This window comes from Gymnoscopelus microlampas (genome assembly GCF_963454915.1).
Source record: "Gymnoscopelus microlampas genome assembly, chromosome: 24".
In the NCBI taxonomy this organism is placed as follows: Eukaryota; Metazoa; Chordata; class Actinopteri; order Myctophiformes; family Myctophidae; genus Gymnoscopelus; species Gymnoscopelus microlampas.
In genome coordinates, this window is record NC_139961.1 from 6,314,288 (window position 1) to 6,333,484 (window position 19,197).

Genomic DNA, 19,197 nt, shown 5'->3' on the forward strand with positions numbered 1-19,197 from the left:
ACCTCATGCACACAGGCTCCCAATTTTCCCAAACTGGAACGAAATATTTTCATTTTTGGGGGTCCTTGACATGTAAAATGTTTGAGAACCACTGATATATAGCAACATAGGAACAATAATATAGGAACAACATAGCAACAGGTTTTTTTGTTTTGTTTTTTACTGTACTATAGTAATACAGTGAAGCCCCTAGCAGGGACCCCCCTGAGTCTATACATAGTAATACAGTCAAGTCCCTAGTAGGGACCCCCCTGAGTCTATACACACCTTTTAATTTCAAGGACCCCCATAACTCTGACAGTGTACAAATACGGGTCCATTCGGTTCCATTTGTACACTGTCAGAGTTGAACACAACATAAAGGGCTTTCCAGTGAGCCAACATGCACAATATCAGCATCCTGACTCTGTTTGACCAGAATGGAACAGAGCCTTAGTAGCATTGGTAAGACCAGTGACGGAAGTAAGGAAGAGGCCCAATATCTTGCCAGTATGGCTGGCTGCTGCACAGAGAGCCTATTTCCCCTGTGGTGTCTCTAGGTAACAGCCTCTGGACACTTCCACTCTCAGTGGCTGCTGTTACATGGACAGTTTCATTCGGAATGAATACACCTCTATTCGGAATGAATGGATGAATTCATTCAGAATAGAAATGCTCATGTAAACACCTCAATTGGAATAGAATATTCCATTCCAGTCTGACCCGAATGAATTTTCATTCGGGTTTGGAGGGGTGGTATAGACCGTTTTAATCGGGATATACCAATCGGAATTGACCATGTAAACACTTTATTCCGAACGCTCCTCTCTGTTTGGAATACATGCATTCCTTTGCACATGTCCGTGCTTAGCAGTGCTGTCAGAATTGTCCAAAAATGACCTATCAAATCTCGATGATTCTATTCTATAGCGTCATTTAATAAGCCTTTTTCTAAACGGGTATTTTAGTCCTCAGTTTTTAAAAAGAATCCCTGGCCACATGACAAAGATTTTTTTTTTAAATCCCTGTCCACACGTAAACACAGAAACGCATTGATCAGCTGCAAGTTTCAATTTAAAACATTTTTTTTTAAATTATTTTTATTTATTTTATATATGAGGGGCCAAATACATATACATTTTAATCACATGTTAAGGCCCAATACTGCAATAGCTGCATTATTTTAATAGCATACGTGAACAAAAATAAATGAAAACAACATTATTAGGTCGCAGCTGCAGCGAAAACAGATGAGTTTTACTTCATCAATTCATTCCATGGGCAGCCGGAACGGTCGTCCCAAAACACCCCGCCCCACGCACCTTTTGAGCGGACCATCCACGGCTGCTCCATGGTCGCTGGATTTTGAGATTGTGTTTTAGGGCGACAGACCCCGCATTCAACCCGTGTGCGCTCCGTGCGCTACTCGGCTCAGAAAGAGGTTTTTCGTTACAGTGAATGAGTAATGAGTTACAGCATGTTTCAAAGCTTTTTCATAATAATACAAGAAAAACGTGACACTCTGCATAATGAGTAGCTTATACTTTCTACTTAAGTATATTTTGATGCCAATACTTTTGTACTTTTGCCAGAAATGAGCGTGCCTTGTTTCATAGACTGTAGTGTTGCTCTCTCTCTCTCTCTCTCTCTCTCTCCATTTATTATTATAATGACCATGAGCGGTCCGGTGTTTATGTATTATTATTTATTATTATAATGACCATGTGCGAATGCGCGATGACGTCATCGTACCCACATTTCTCACTGTATGTGAGAAATGTGACAAATCGTATAGGCTAGCCTACGTTTTACCGTGTCTGGTACCAATACAAAAAAAAGAAACTGGTCTGAACTTGTAGATCTGCTACTTTTGCATTAAAACGGCAATAACAAAGGAACACAGGCTTGCACCGCATACAACGCTGCCTGGCCAGGAGTCGGTGCGTTGCTTACCGGCCTGTCTACGACCTACAGACCTCCGCCGCGGAGGCACAAGGGGGCTATTGCCTCCTCCCATGCCCACCAGGGGAAGCTCTGCTCCGGGTAGTGGCCCCTGGTCCATGCCCGGGCGTAGGCGGGAACCACTTTGCGCATGTCAAAAGTTATATTCCGAATGAATGCTTTGGTCATGTAAACGAGGAATACTTTTATTCAGGTCCCATGTAAACAGGTGAGTGGAACGGATTCCTCTATTCGGAATGAGTTCATTCTGAATGAGTTCAATCTGAATGAATACATGATGTCCATGTAACTGTGGCCAATGCCAATGACAGACAGGTGTCAGCCATGGCCGTTAGTGTCATTAATGTCAGTCAGGTGTGTGTCACTACAGAAGCCCTCACTTGTTCTCCAGACACAGCTCAGTGTCTTTGTTTATCTGCATTTATGTTGTATTTACTTGGTTTGCTTTGTTGTCAGAAACCATGTTATTGGTGAAGTGGAGAATAAAGCCCTTAAACTTCCTCTTGGTGTCACACAGCTCTTTAATGGGAGAAACTTGGGCGGTCAGCTACATAGGCACACACACACACACACACACACACACACACACACACACACACACACACACACACACACACACACACACACACACACACACACACACACAGGCTGATGGCAGAGGAAACCATGCAAGGCTCCAACCTGCTCATCAGCAGCATTAACTTAAGGATTCAGTGTCTTGCTCAAGGACACTTGGACACTGACTCAGGGGGAGCCAGGGATCGAACAGGGAACCTTCCTACTCTTTCCCAAGCGGCCGCTCTAGCTCCTGAAACACTGTAATTGGAGGTATTGTTTTAACCCTTTCAGTCTGTTAACATCAGCTCTGTTCTTCAGTTAAATATGCAGACGTTTTCAATTCAATTGCAGCTGAACGCCACTAGATGTCAGTAGAGATCCATGCAGGAACATTGAGGGTAAAAGCTCCTGGCTGCAACTGCTGCGTTGAGACTGTGAGCTTGTAGATCGTCTATTTTCACAATGTTTGCCTCTTTCTTGTATTATTTGACAATTTGGCCAATGTGTGACCAGTTTTTATAGTATAGTTTGTTGATTACTTTTGAAGCAGTAATGCTCTTTTTTCTGTTCTTTGTTTTCTTTTCTTTTTTGGGGCATAACATCACCTGGTTTTAATGGGTTCATAACAGTTAATTGGTCATTATATCACCTGACCTTCCCATCACCTGGCACAAGATATTAAAGGACCGCTTCACCCATTTTCAACATATCTTCATGTAATTGGTCCTCACTAATGCTCATAATAATATGGAACCGTTTTGTTCTACTTGGTCTGTGTCTCAGAGGAGGGCTGTGGACACTTCAGAAACCCGCCTACCAGTGACATCATCGATGGGGAATTAATCCAAGCTAATAGAAACAGCAGGCTTTCTATTCCTGGAAGATATCTCACATGAATAAACATCTACAATAAAAAAGGGCAATTAATTGAAACAATAACCCCGCCTAATGATGATGTCACTGGTAGGCCACAGCCCTCCTATGAGACACAGACAGAGTAGGAACAAAATGGTACAATATTATCATGAGCATTAGTGAGGAGCAATTATATGAAGATAGGTTGAAAATGGGTGAAGTGGTCCTTTAAGTTAAGAGAACAGCTGGTGTAGGACAGTGGAGCTGCATCACACCTGCACTGCTATGAAGCAGTGGTTCTCTTTGTGTTTTTCATGTCTATTAACTAATGTAGCTGGGGACCCCCTGGAATCCTCTCAAGGACCCCCTGGGGATCCCCAGACCCCACATTAAGAACCGCTGCTATTAAGACACTGGACCATGAACCGACATGAGTGGAAATTCTTTGTTGCTACGGTTACGGTCATCACATTATTGTCTTAGGAATGAGACAAAAACAAAAATAATCTCCATGAATTTAAGGCGTCATGGGGCTTGTAATTGATAGAAAATAAGTCATTTTTGGGTGAACTGCTCCTTTAAGATAATTGACCCATGAAGGCCTGAGGTTCAGATTCTACAAAATGTCTTCTAAATCAATTCTAAAAACAAAAAAAAATTGAAAAAGCGTATGTTCCTATGTCAGTGGTTTTCAAACTTTTTAATGTCAAGGACCCCCAAAATGTATATGTATTTGACCGCGGACCCCCATCTCAAAATATGTTGTTCCAGGGACCCCCCAGAAGCAAAGATTTGAGTTAAAAAAATGTTTGCTTTAAAAGGTTACATTTTCAAAGAGTTGCACACATTTTCACGATAAAAAAAAAAAATAGCAGATCTACAAGCTCGTAGCGCGGCACTCGGTGCCGCGCTACGAGCTTGTAGATCTGCTATTTTTTGAATAGCCCAAAGTGTATAAATAATGCTTTTTAGCTCAAAGTAAAAAAGTGACACAGATGCGTTCCAGGTCTTAATGGGTTCAGACTAATCACACACAAAGGGTTAAAACAGTCTAAGCTTAAGTTGAAGGTAACTTTAAGTCATAACTAAAAGGCCTTCTTCTGGTAGAAACCTGCAGGGAGTGTAGACGGAGCAGAAGAGAGAAACTGCTGCTTCTCATGTGTAGAGTGTGTGTGTCAGACTACCAGACCCATAGAGCAGTGCTTCTCATGTGTAGAGTGTGTATGCAGACTACCAGACCCACAGAGCAGTGCTTCTCATGTGTAGAGTGTGTATGCAGACTACCAGACCCATAGAGCAGTGCTTCTCATGTGTAGAGTGTGTGTGCAGACTACCAGACCCACAGAGCAGTGCTTCTCAATCTTTTTTTCATGCCAAGGACCCCCTTAAATGATATGTATTTTGGCCGCGGACCCCCATCTCAAAATATGTTTGTTCCAGGGACCCCCAGAAGCAAAGATTTGAGTTACAAATGTTCGCTTTAAAATGTATGTTTTTGCAAAAAAAATGTTCAAGATTTTTTCAAAAATAGCAGATCTACAAGCTCATAGCGCGGCACTCGGTGCCGCGCTATGAGCTTGTAGGTTCAGCCAACACAGTCAAACCTGACACACATAAAACCATCAGGAGTTCCACAAGGCCTCGTCTCTGGTCCTGCTCGTGTTTCTCTAGATCAGTGGTTCTCAACCTTTTCAGGCGGCGACCCCCCAAAATAATCATGTTTGAACTGGGGACCCCCCATTTTGATTGACTCTGTTCCACAGATAAATATTGTATTACATATTGAAGATATATTATATATTGAAAATAGCCCATCTACAAGCTCACAACGCCTCGTGCTGCGAGGCGTTGTGAGCTTGTAGATCTGCTATTTTCAAAATGTTTGCCTCTTTCTTATATTATTTGTTTTATAGTATAGTTAGTTGGTTACTTATGTTGCAGTAATGGTCTTTTTATTTCCTTTCGTTTTTTGTTTTGTTTAAAGTATTAAAAAGGTCTTAAAAGTCCTTAAATTGTCACTTCACTATCACCTGGGGACCCCCCATTGTGGGGACCCCACTGGGGGTCCCTACCCACAGGCTGAGAACCACTGCTCTAGATCAGGGGGTCTTAAGCGTTTTTCAGCCCAAGGACCCCTTAGCTGAGAGAGAGATGAAGCAGGGACCCCCACCACTACATACTGTATAAAACTGTGTTGCAGATTAAACTTTTTCATAGATTCATAGACTTGTTTCAGACATTTATGTCAAATTACTTGTTACAAATTACAAATTACTGTTTTACAAATTAAATTAATTTGTAAATTAATTTATTAAATTAGGGTTGTAAATTAATGTAAATTAATTGTAAATTAATTAATGTAATTAATGCAATTAATGTAAATTAATTGTAAATTAATTTATTAATTAAATTAAATTAATTAATTTACAAACTAAAATACAAATTACTTGTTTCAGACATTTAACCACTTAAACCCTCAAAAACTCCACCTATGTACTTGGTCTGCTCTTTTGGGGGGGGGGGGGGGGGGGGAGCGAGGCGTTGTGAGCTTGTAGATCTGCTTTTTTTTGGGCCAAATGCTATGAAGCAGTTTTCATGTCAAGGACCCTCACATTGATATGTATTTGGCTGAGGATAGAACAAGTTAATGAATCCAGAAGAGGTGGTGATTTAGACACCAAACTGAATCCAGATGGATCTTTCACTTCTATTTACTATTTACTATTTAATATTTAATATTTTATTAATAATATATAATATAATATATATATATATATATATATATATATATATATATATATATATATATATATATATATAATATATATATAATATAATATATATATAATATACATATAATATAATATAATATTTATATAATATTATATTATATATTTAATATTTAATACTATTTGCATCTGTGTCATTTGGGCTATTTAAAAATAGCAGATATACAAGCTCATCTATGAGCTTGTAGATCTGCTATTTTTTTGAAAAATCCAGAAAATGTGTGCAAATCTTTTATATACATGTTTTTTTCCTTCTGGGGGTCCCTGGAATAAAATATTTTTAGATGGGAGGGGGTCCGTGGTCAAATACATATTGCTTTGGGGGTCCTTGACATGAAAAAAAGTTTGAAAACCATTGATAATATAGCAACATAAGTAAAAAAAAAAAATACAAAACAAAAACTAAACTGTTAGGATTTAGAAGACATTTGTACAATCCCCAGAAGCAAAGATTTGAGTTAAAAACTTTCGCTTTAAAAAAGTATATATATATTCAAACTAAAGATTTGCACACATTTTCACGATAAAATAAAAAAATAGCAGATCTACAAGCTCATAGTGCGGCACCGAGTGCAGCGCTATGAGCTTAGATCTGCTATTTTTATATATAGCCAAGGAAATCTTAAAATGACACACAGATGCGTTCCCGGTCTTAAAGGGTTAAGAGAACGCTGACATGGCTGGATGTGTAAAGTGTTTGTATGGTGAACTTCATGATTCAAATGGAACACGAATGCAACACATGTACAACCCTGGTTCTGTTGTCTGCAATGATCTGGCCACGCCCCCACCGTAACCATGGCCATGATGACCCTGAGTAGTGATCCTCAGCACCAGTGTGTTTGTCTGTGTGTCACCCTTACAGCACTGACCAAGGTCCTAGTACTGAAACATTAGCTTTTTTTTAAATCACTCTATGAGCACCGAGCACACCATGAGCATTTAAAATAAAGAAAAGTATGTTTTCTTAAGTCTGTCTAAAGGAGTTTTCCTACATTTTTATGCAGTGAGCAACTCTTTTTCTGATAGTTTTTCTTTTACGTTTTTGAGACCACCTGACACACCTGCAGTCAACCTTAACCAAAGGACAAAGAAGGGCCCAACAGTTCTCTCTGTTCTTTATAATGATAAAGGAACGTTTTTGGACGTGCAAGGTGTCCGCCCCGACATCAACAAAATGTCAGATGTGAAACCTTCAAGCTAACCACAAGCCTGCGTCTCTGTTCCCACCATACAGGTCTCTGTACAAACACACACTGAACAGACACAATGTTATGCTTTCTATATCAACTGTATGCAGTATGAGCATCATATGTGAGGAGTTATTGTGTCATATTATCACCAGCTGTTATTCATAATCTGGTGAACAAATATGTGTTTATTCTACTGGGTGGAATGCAAGAAACATAATGCAAAATGAGCATGTGAGCATGTTCAGGAGTGCACGTTTATTGAAATATCACATTTTAACAACAGATGACCTTAGTATAAAGTGGATAATGATATGAACACACACTTTTAGGGTGTGCAGCAACAGTAACACAACCCCTTACACTGAATATTTCAAACAGTTTCAATACTCATTTGCCAAATATATTCATATTTATTGATGTGACTCTTCTCTGTGTTCTCTAGTTGAAAAGTTAAGAACGCAACACACAGGCTACACTGACGCAAGCACACACATACGTAGGTCCGCATACAGGCACACACATACGCACGCACACACACATGCACACACTCACACTCACACACACACACACACACACACACACACACACACACACACACACACACACACACACACACACACACACACACACACACACACACACACACACACACACACTGTTGCCCACATGTTGCAGCCGCTCCCCTCACTCAGTGCTGCTCAAATAATTGTACTTCCTCTTTCCAGTGGTGCACAGTAACTAAGTACATATACTCAAGTACTGTACTTAAGTACAATTTGAGGTATTTTTTTTTACTTTACTGGAGTATTTCCAATTATCAATACTTTTACTTCTACTCCACTGCATCTCGGAGGCAAATATTTGACTTAGTACTTTTACTCTTTTCTGGTGGATGGATGCAGAAATGATCCTTTTTCTGCTCCATGAAAATGAATAGATGAATAAATACAAATCCTGCATTACTCCTCCTTTAGCAGAGAGGTTTTAAAGTCTTGTAGAAAGCGGGGCAGTGTGGTCAGAGCAGCAGACAAGCTGCTTCCTCTTTACGTCTAGAGAAGAGGAAGTGCAGTGTGCACACTAAGAGGAAACGAGAGAGAGAGAGAGGATAGTTTATTATCTCAGGGGTCTTCAACAGGGGGTCCGGGACCCCTCGGGGGTCCTCAGAGTTACTACAGGGGGTCCACCAAATCTTTGTGTGATATGATTTTTTTGTTTTACCATAACCACTTAAACCCTGTAGCGTCCCTTTTCTGAGTAGAACTTTAGCCAAAAATAGCAGATCTACAAGCTCACAACGCCTCGCGCTGCGAGGCGTTGTGAGCTTGTAGATCTGCTATTTTTGGCAAAGAGGTAAAGGTGTAGAGGGAAAAAAAGAGCAGACCAAGTAAACAAAAAAAAAGTATAATCTGAAAAACAATTGTATGCAATATAAAGGGGTCCCTGCTTCATCTGTCTCTCAGTTAGGGGGTCCTTGGCCTGAAAACGTTGAAGACCCTTGGTTTATCTCTGTAGGAGGAGAACCACAGGGACTCTGTCTGGTCAGCAGTACAGATCATCTAGCTGACTATAGGTCATTTAAGGACCGTTATGATGTTTTCACTCTTTAGGCCATCATGCTCCTTCATAAAGTTCTCATAAAGGGAGGTGATGTACTGTAACTACTCTCAGTCACAACTCTTGCACTACCAGGTGTCCTGACTCTCCCAACTAGTTGGGAAAGCCTGAACCGGAAGTTTTTTTTAACGACATAGGAAGTAAGGTTGTCAATATTGCATCCCAGCAATTGGGGGCGGGTCCCCATCCAACCGGGCAAAGACCCGTCAGAAGCTATAGCGTATTTCCCCACACAATGACATTGCATCAATCAGCTGTCTCTCTCTCTCTCTCTCTCTCTCTCTCTCTCTCTCTCTCTCTCTCTCTCTCTCTCTCTCTCTCACGCCTGCCCTGTCAACTGAGTAGTACCACCAGGGTCCTAGCGCCCTTCTCATACAGCACACAGCCAGGCAGACAGACGCACTGCCTGCCTGGCTGGCTCACACACACACACACACACACACACACACACACACACACACACACACACACACACACACACACACACACACACACACACACAGGGGCGGCAGTAGTCTGGGAGACCTCGGCTCAAAGCCTGGACAGCAGGGGCGCGGCCACTGCGTTCTGATTCAAATCAATAGCCAATGAAGAAGAGGGGGCGGGATCCACATGCAGTGGGTGTTGCATGTAAATAGGAGCGACGGGAAGCAATTTCTCCTTGAGAAATTGCGGCCGCCATTGTTGTGTACTGCTGTTTGCCTCTCGTCGGACTGTTTAGACGAGTTGCACAGCTCTCAGACCGGTAAGAGGCGTGTCCGCTCAGATTCTGAGCGTAAGTTACATCCCGCCCACACATGCAGGTTTTTTTTTTTTAAATCTAAATTTTTATCCCACGATTTTGTAACCCCTATTTTTTTTCACCCAGTGCCAATGCCTAAGCTGTAATCCTGGGCACTACCTTCCCTCTGCCAACCTAAGGAGGCCAGGGCCGAGCTCATGCCTCCTTCAATGCATGAGAGCTAGCTGACCTTCTTATCACCTGACAGGGGAGAGTTTCCCTGGTTGGACGTAGCGCGTGGAAGGAACACGTTATTCCAACCAGTTCCCTTCCCCTCCATCAGGCGCCCCGGCTGTCATGGGGGAGGCAGTATAGTGGCCAGGATTACTACATGTTTTTAGTGAGGGTACCTACCCTAGGAGACACGGGGAGAACATGCAAACTCCACACAGAAAGGCCCTTTCGCCAACCCCACCTAGGGTATGGGCGCTGATGACGCGGAGGAGAGAACACGCCCCCAGCGCCCACAGCGTCCCCTGTGGGAATCGAACCCAGGACCTTACATACAGGGGTTTTGGCCCAGAAGTTCCTCGCCCCTCCCGTTTGTATGCGAGAGCTGGCGAAAACTTCTGGGAACTCAGATTAGGGTGGCAGTGGCTCAGGGGTAGAGTGGCCGGGTAGAGTGAACTGGAAACCGCAAGGTTCCCAGTTCGATCCCGGGCTGGGGAGCTCCCCTAGAGTTAGTGTGTAAGTGTCCCTGAGCAAGACGCTGAACCCCTAATTGCTCCCGATGAGCAGGTTGGTGCCTTGCATGGTTTCCTCCGCCATCGGTGTATGAATGTGTGTGTAAATGGGTGAATGGCACAATCAATGTAAAGCGCTTTGGATAAAAGCGCTATATAAAATGCACCATTTACACCCCCAGAGTTAATTGATGTGACAGTCAATAGTTTAGAGCACACATTGTTATTTTAAGTGTGAATAAACCATGTATATGTGGTCTCTGTCAGCTCGGATATTTACTGATCCTGTTTGTCACCCAGGTCACAGCTCTGTGTTAAATGTATTGGTTTCACTGCTGTCTGTGTATTCCTGTGGGGGGGGGGGATTCCACAACTGACAATCAGCAATCACTGGCCAGTCACAGCTTGGTAAAAGCTGTCAGTGTCAGCCTGTAGCAGTAGTGAGGTGAATGGTGGAGAGCACACACACACACACACACACACACACACACACACACACACACACACACACACACACACACACACACACACACACACACACACACACACAGAGAGAGACAGACAGACACACAGAGACAAACACAGTACTGTCGTAGTGAGGTGAATGGTGTGGAGCCACACAAACATAAACAATAGTATAGAGGGTATGCGCATGCTTAAAGTGAATGGCACATCGAGTGGCAAAGCGAGTGGCAAAGCAACATGCAAAATGAGTTTAACATGTTTAATGTTGTTTAATGCAATCAGATATGACTTTTCTGTTTGGATGCATGGGCTGTCAAGGCCAGAAAGTATTCTTTTGACACTCAGTAGGCATTCCTGCATAACTTCCGGGTTTGATGATGATGTCACACGCATACCCTCTATAGACGGGTTTAATGTTTGTAAACATTGAGAGGATATGACCGCGCAGAGGAGGGGGTAAGCCTATGGGTGCGTTTGGAAATTACGCACCGGAGCACACTCGCCTATTAGTTTGTATTGGCCAGTGCGCTCACTGCCGCTCAGGGCTGTATTTTCGAACGCGCCTTTCCCCCAGGCATGCGCAGATTGCGCATTCTGCTCTGTGATGACGTCGCGCGGAAATCCGTCTATAGACAGGTGGTGTGGAGTGCACACAGAAGCTGCTGCAGGTCTGTACAGAGACACAATTGTTTAAATCCTGAATTTAAACAATCCTCACAGCTTGTAGATCGGCTATTTTCAAATGGCCTAAATGTATAGGGCTGAAGAGGTTAATGTTTTGTGATAATACTCAAAATCTACAAAGTAACTAGTAAAAGTAACGAAATGTAGTGGAGTAGAAGTAAAAGTACTGAAAATTGGAAATACTCCAATAAAGTAAAAACACCTCAAAACTTTACTTGAGTAAATGTACTTATACTTTGCAACACTGATGACATGTTGAGTTTTGATCTCACTTCATGTTGAAGACTGTTGTGTTTTTGACAACAATACAGAACCATGTAAAGATGAATGTCTCAACAAGCAAATGTAAGCTGACACCATGTAAATACATGCATTTATTTTATATTTCTTCCTGACACGTAGTTTCATGTTCGACCACACGTCACAGATGTTGTTCTAGATGAGTTTGAGGAAGAGACAAACGCCCTCAGATGAACTCAGACACTCGACATCGATGGATGTGAAGAAGCAGCGTCTTTTCTTTCAACGTCTCCTCTTCTGATAAAGGTAAAACGTCTCTTTGAATGAAGGCTCTGGTGAATGTGTGAATTCACCATCCTATAGCAGGACAACATGTTTGAGTATTATATGATATTGCATTGCACAATATGAATGTATGAAGTTATTTATTATTTTTAAAAATACCCTATTTAATACTTACAGACCAGATTAAGAAGTTAAATTAAATGGATAGTTCACCCCAAAAAATATTATTTCACCCCATGGAGACTTGAATTTATGGATTTTTTTTTTTTTTTTGCATTCCTAAGCCAGTCATTTGATGATGACGGTAGGCAGCAGTTCACAAAGGAGACGCAAAGGAGACTCTTTGTGTCTCCTACCGGAACGGGTGCCAGTCACCAAATTAATGGCTTAGGAATGTGACAAAATGAATGAATTCAAGTCTCCATGGGGTGACTAATCGATAGAGTAAAAAAGTCATTTTGGGAGTGAACTATCCCTTTAAAGTCTGATATTCAAGGTGAAAACAAAGCTCCAGTCTTGCCTGGTGTTTAACATGAACATAAGCTGTGTTGTGTAGCTGTGTGTCTCATGGTGTTTAACATGAACATAAGCTGTGTTGTGTTGTGTTGCTGTGTGTGTCCCGTAGATTATGATCTGCAGATGTCTTGTTATAATAATATGACTTCAGGACTTACAGGTTGTGTCTTTTATTAGTACAGGATGATGTGATTGTAGTGGCTGATGGATAAACCAACCTGGCTTTGTGTTTGTTGTGATGTCACAGTTTGGTGACATGTCAGGACTACGGCCGTAGAGCACAGTGTTGTCTAGTAAAGTAGAGCGGCTGTTCCTTTAAACACGTAATGACATGAAATAAAGTTTTTCACAGAAACGGAAGCTTCCCGGTTCGATCCCCGGCTCCCCCTGTGCTGTAGGGTCAAAGGGCCCATTTCCCCTTATCCCTATTTTTTTTGCAATATTTTAATATTTTTTAAAAACATTTAAAAATAGTTCAAATAGCCGATCTACAAGCTCAGAACGTGTTAATATAGATCGGCTAGTTGAACTATTTTAAAATGTTTTTCAAAATGGTAAAATGTGGTTAATACGTTTAGGCATAAGGGATAAGATATGGCCCAAAGTGTCCTTGAGCAAGACACTGAACCCCTAACTGCTCCTTGTCACGGTCCGCTCCTCGGGCCTTGGACTTTTTCTTTATTATTTAGCCTTTGACGGCCCTTTTAAGGTCTTGGACTTATTAGGCCTTTGTTCTGTATTTAGTCTTGTTATTTGTTACTCTGTTGTTACCCTGCTTTTGCGTACCTTTATTTTGTAGTATTGTTCTGTGCCTTCCTGTCTGCCCATTTACTGTTTACCTGTCGTGTCTCGCCTCCCGTTTGATTAGTCATGTTCTACCTCCTGTGTCCTCTTAGTCCCCCAGCCTATCCCAGTGTTGATTGTCTGTTGAGTTAACCTGTGTCTATTATTTCCCTGTCTATGTAATCCCTGTGTTTGCACTGCATGCTAGCTTGTTCATTGTCTAATGTTACGTGTAGTATGTCTTGGTTTCATTTCCTTTGAAGGCAGGTAGGCTACACACTGTAGGATTTTTAAAGTGGTCAGGGGGTCGTCTGATCGTTGAGCATTACACACTACAGGAGTTTATTTCTTCAAATCGGCTGTCATATATCGTTGTGGTTTTCACACTATAGATTGATCCCCGACCAGGGATTACACACTGTAGGATAGTTCACTAGGATGCTGTCCAGAGTCAGACCCAATAAATACTTTTGTTTTCATTCCAATTCATTTTAATCGACATCTCCCATGATATCTGCGTCTCACTCTTTCTCTCTCTCTCTCTCTCATCAAGTCACCGGCTTCGAATGCTATCAATGCATTGAATGGGAGATTATCACGTTTTATCAGACCATTGAATGGGCGAAGTAGGCGAGCTACCGTCTACCCCGCGATTTGTCAGACCATTCATTGGGCGTAATCAGGAGCTACTGACCTACCGACGGAGGCGGAGCAGTCCCCACAACAATATTTACGATTCTGTCCATATCGGTACATAACTCGAACGGCGCTGAGTAGGCACAGGCGAGGGTCGCACCGCTCCGGACGGCAACTCAGTCGCCTTAGCTCCTTCGGTGGCCCGTCGCGGGGCTCCACCTCGCCTGAGACTGCGCGCCTCCGTCATGGTCCGAAACCGAAACAACCAAAACCAAAACCGAAACTAAAGTATTTAAGTCATCTCCGTCGGTAGGTCAGTAGCTCCTGATTACGCCCACTGAATGGTCTGATAAATCGCGGGGTAGACGGTAGGTCGCCTACTTCGCCCATTCAATGGTCTGATAGAACGTGATAATCTCCCATTCTATGCATTGATAGCATCCGAATCAGGTGATCAAGTAGGCTACGCAGCACGCAGTGTTGCCATGCCAAATTATAAGCGACTTTGGGATTGTTTTTCTGTAAAGTTGCTTGAAAGTGTAGTTGCTTATTTGGCCTTGTTTCCTAATGTTGTTTGAACCAGTTGTTCTCAAACATTTTCATGGCAAGGACCCCAAAATTAATATTTGCCCGCAGACCTCCCCCTTCTGAAAATAATATGTTGTGCCATAGACCCCCATACGTGGATTTGGAAAATAGTCCATAATTTTCACATTTTTTCATGATTTTTCTTTGATAGCCGATCTACAACGTGAGCTTGTCGATTAGCTATTTTTCAAATATCCAATGTATTTGTATATAGGTTTAAAGTGCTTATAGTCGGTTTTGTTGGGCTTGTTTTCACAAACATGGTTGCTTATTTCTCGCAAAATCTGGCAACGCTGTCTGATACACGCTGCGGCTGCACACACAGACACTCGTTTGGGCTCTCTCAGTCTCTCTCTCTCTCAATGTGCAATAGCTCTAAAATAAACAGCCCCCCCTCGAGCACGCTCGCTCACTCTCTCATTTTATTTTATAATGTTTAACTTAGGACTGGACGGTAATATTACGGTAGGGACTGTTTGTTGTGGTTAGGTCCAACGGGGGATTTTGTCGGCGAGCCCCAAAAAAGGTCCCAGACAGCATAATCGGACCAAGTATCCTACAGTGTGTACCTGCCCTTAGTCTGTATTCCCACCTTTTGAGTTAATAAACACTTTGAACCGACCTGTTCAGCCTCTGCCTCATCCTGCACTTTGGTCCTACATTCTGCCCTGACTCAGACCGTGACATGACCGTGAGGAGCAGGTTGAAGCCTTACATGGGCTCCTCTGCTGTCAGCGTGTGAATGGATGAATGTAATTCATTTGTAATGCTCCATTTACCATTTGACTGGAGGTCCCCCAGGGGTCTATACTTGGCCCCCTCATTTTCTCTCAAATCCCTTTGCTGAACATAGCTGATCTACAAACTCTCAACATGACACGTTGTGAGATTGTAGAGCAGCAATTTTAGGCAAGTTTTTTGCCTATTTTCACAGAATATTGCCTATTATGACATGACCAGAATATGGATGCTGGGCTTCAAGTGGTTAAAAGGGAGGGGCTAAAATGTATCATTGTAGGCCTATGTAGCACAAAATGCTAAACTGAGGCTACCAGAAAGCCTATAATTAAAATGATCGCATAGTTACACTGTTTTGCCAAGCTGTCTCCACTTGTCAAATGTGCTTTGTGGTTATCAATGTATGCAGGCTGTCGCCGGGCGGTTTACGGAGGTACGTCCGTCCCGTATAGGCTCTCTGACTAACAGGTAATTTCCTATCCTAGTGAACTAAACCTTCAATTCACTCATAGGAAGCACATAGGCCTATGGCGTAAGATATTCACTCCAGCTCGTTAATCAATCTCCATCTTAAGGCCACACCCTTTTTCAGCTATAGGCATTGATCATGAACAACCCATTAATCACTCGCTGCCTATAATCACCTTAATTACTATTGGCTATCTTACTTTAAATGCGTGCAAGTTGGTGTGGTTACTGGTTTGATTATTCTGAATTTATTAACAATGTCTAAATCCAGGGTGTTGTTTCTTGAATAATGACTGAACCCTTTTAATCAATACACAAGGTGGGGTTAGAGGTAACCCATAAAATCCATATATATGTATGTATGTATATATATAGATATATATATATATATATATATATATATATATATATATATAAATATGCACAGATCTATTTTTACTCTTTGAAGGAGATAAACCAAATAAGGGGAATTATCCCCAAAGTGAGTAAAATAACTCGAACCGGAAGTAGTCATGGTCCAATTGTTCAGTTGCTTCTTGGGGGAGTCGAGTGGAGTCGAGTGGAGGAGGCGAGGAGGCTCTCCACTTCCGCATTCAGCGAGTGTACATCAAGTGTACGCTCGACCACTCTCCACAGCTCCTCCGCGGCAGACTTCCGCATCACGTGTACACGTTTTTTTTTTTTTTCCCCTTCTCCCGTGACGTATACATGATCCTCCTCCACATGTGGCCACACAAACAATGCTTGAAACCCGAAACCATGCCGAAAACACCTCGGTTCAGAATTGAATGAGTACGGTTATAGTTAAATGTGAACCTGTTTTTGCTCTAAATATGCATCCACCGTTCTGCGCGCCCCTTGGCTGCGACGTTTACTTTTTGCCACGCATCTACACTTCATGGAGTCAATTTTTGTACTGGGGTACTGTACGAGCAAAAAGAGGGACAGGTCAGGATTAAATTCATAAATGTAAGTTTGCTCATCCTGGCGCTTCATTCACTATTTCAGGAATAAATGGCCTTGCACAACAATGTTAACTATAAAGATAACGATGTGGCCATCCACATTGAGGAATTGTCTATTCTTATATTCTGTATAATGCTATACCATATTATTCTATGCATGTATATTTTCATCCACGGCTCTGGTCCAGCTGTGTGAGATGTCATAAGTGATCGCGGAATTTGCCGTCGCTTTGAAATGACGCTGCTGAGTGCAGTCCGATCCTTTGAGGGCAACCGCTCGACCACTCGTCCTCGCAAATAATCCTCGGCTCCTCGCAGGGGCGGGGCTTAGGCAGGAGTGGAGGAAGCGAGGAGAGTGAGCGAGTGACCGAGCTTTGGGGAATGAAATTTGGCTATAGACATAACTAAAATATCACCTTCTGGTAGTTCCTTCCAATAATCCAGATTCCTTCTTTCTACCTGTTGTCTATTTTAAAGCAGAGCGAGGTATAAGGCGTACAATCTTTCCCTTGCCTCACTACAACCTAATAATAGGCTATAAAGGGTGAGGCCCCTTATAAGACCCATCATCAAATTGGGAGATCTTTTAGTCTAATACACGCACTATGTTTTTGGCTGATCTTTCTACCCCATCTATTATTAAGCATCTAATTTCCATATTCGCACAAGTCAGAGGCTAATTCCCCAACTCGGGTGATATGGTGAGATGACTCTAACATACCCCCAGGTCTCTAACGACAGCGTGCAAAGTCTCTCAACAACTTGCTCTCTGAACACTGTTTATAAAGGGCATTTTGGCCGATCCTATTTGTCCTACCACCCACGTTCTCTTGACCATATCCCGTTTATTACCCCATGGTCAGCGTGACTGTGTGCTTGATGCGTCATGACCCTTTTAATCTATGTTTGGGACATATCACCTCTTCCCTATTCTTACACACTATTTCACCATATGCAATACCCTTAGGGAAATTATGTTTCCATAGTCTCAGTAGCTATTACCCTACACTAGTCGTGACCATTATTTTCCTATATATGTATACTATTTATCTCAGTTTACTTATCGTCAGTTAACTAACCCAAATAAACTGTTATTTAAGTATAAAGCATTTACTCTTCACCCCACTATCGCTTAATCAGTGTATTACTGTGCTACACCCAGTCTATCTAGTAAGGCCGTTTCTCCCCCCTTGTAATACTACATTACCTTCTATCTTTATACTTTCCTCCCTAACACTCCTTTCAGTGATTACTTCATCCTTACCACTTCTTCTAGTGATCAACACAATCTTTAAGAATATAGTAAGCATTACCACACTTTATCATTATTCTGTTACTCCATATCTTCTTATTTCATTTACATTTTACTGTCTTTAAGTATTTTTATTCTTATAGAGAGTAGAGTAAAAATAGAGTATTTCTACTCTTTCTTCTCAAAGAAGCTTTTTGGCTCCTCGCCCAGCTTTCATGGTTTCCTGTCCTCCACTAGAAGTTCCTCTTTTCTAGCTGTTTCTTTCACTGCTAACCTATTTCGTCATTCTCACACACACACACTGTAGGCCCTGTCTTTTCTCATATCTTAATTTTAACCCCTTGCATTCAAGCTTGAAACAGAAAAAGATTTTAAGTACCCTCCTCAGTACTCAGTTCATCAATTGAACACAGTTTAGGCATAAGGCATCCATACAATGAATATATGAAACAATATGGTGGAGGATCGCTCTGATCTCCCTCATCGCCACTGATTCTCTTATGGACTGTCCGGTGATGATGGAGGGGTAGGTGAATTCCCCCTTCCTGGAGTGGAAGGCACGTACGTAGACCAGGGAATGATGCAACCTGGTGATGATGCGGCCTGGTGATTGTGGTCGTTGCAACTTCAACCTTATCAGCTGCTGCTGTTGGGGTGTCGCCTCTGGACCCTGTTCTAACTCCACCTCCCTGTGCTCCTCACTCCCCTGCTACAACTCCTCTATGTCACTCTCCTCATCACTGCTTTAACACTATCACAGCATCTCTGTTCCCAGAGTCTGATTCCATCCTGTCTTCATCATCGCTGATTTCTATCACTACCCTCTGACGCTCTCTCTCTCTCATTGTTTCTCCTAATTCCTCGATATTCCTCTCCACATTATCTCTTTCTGCATTAAGAGTGGAGTTTGTTTCTCCTAGTTCCTCGATATTTCTCTCTACATTTGCTCTTTCCGCATTAAGAGAGGCGATTACTAGTCCACCATTTATGGTGGCCAACACATTTTTTAATATCTCCTCGTCTCTTAGGTGAGCAGCTGGACCCTGCTCTGTTACGGGGCATAGCGCCATCTGAAGGCCCCTGAGCCGCTGAGCTGGGCCCTCCTTGACTGTTATGGGGCATAGTGCCATATGAAGGCCCCTGAGGTGTCGGTACCACAGAAG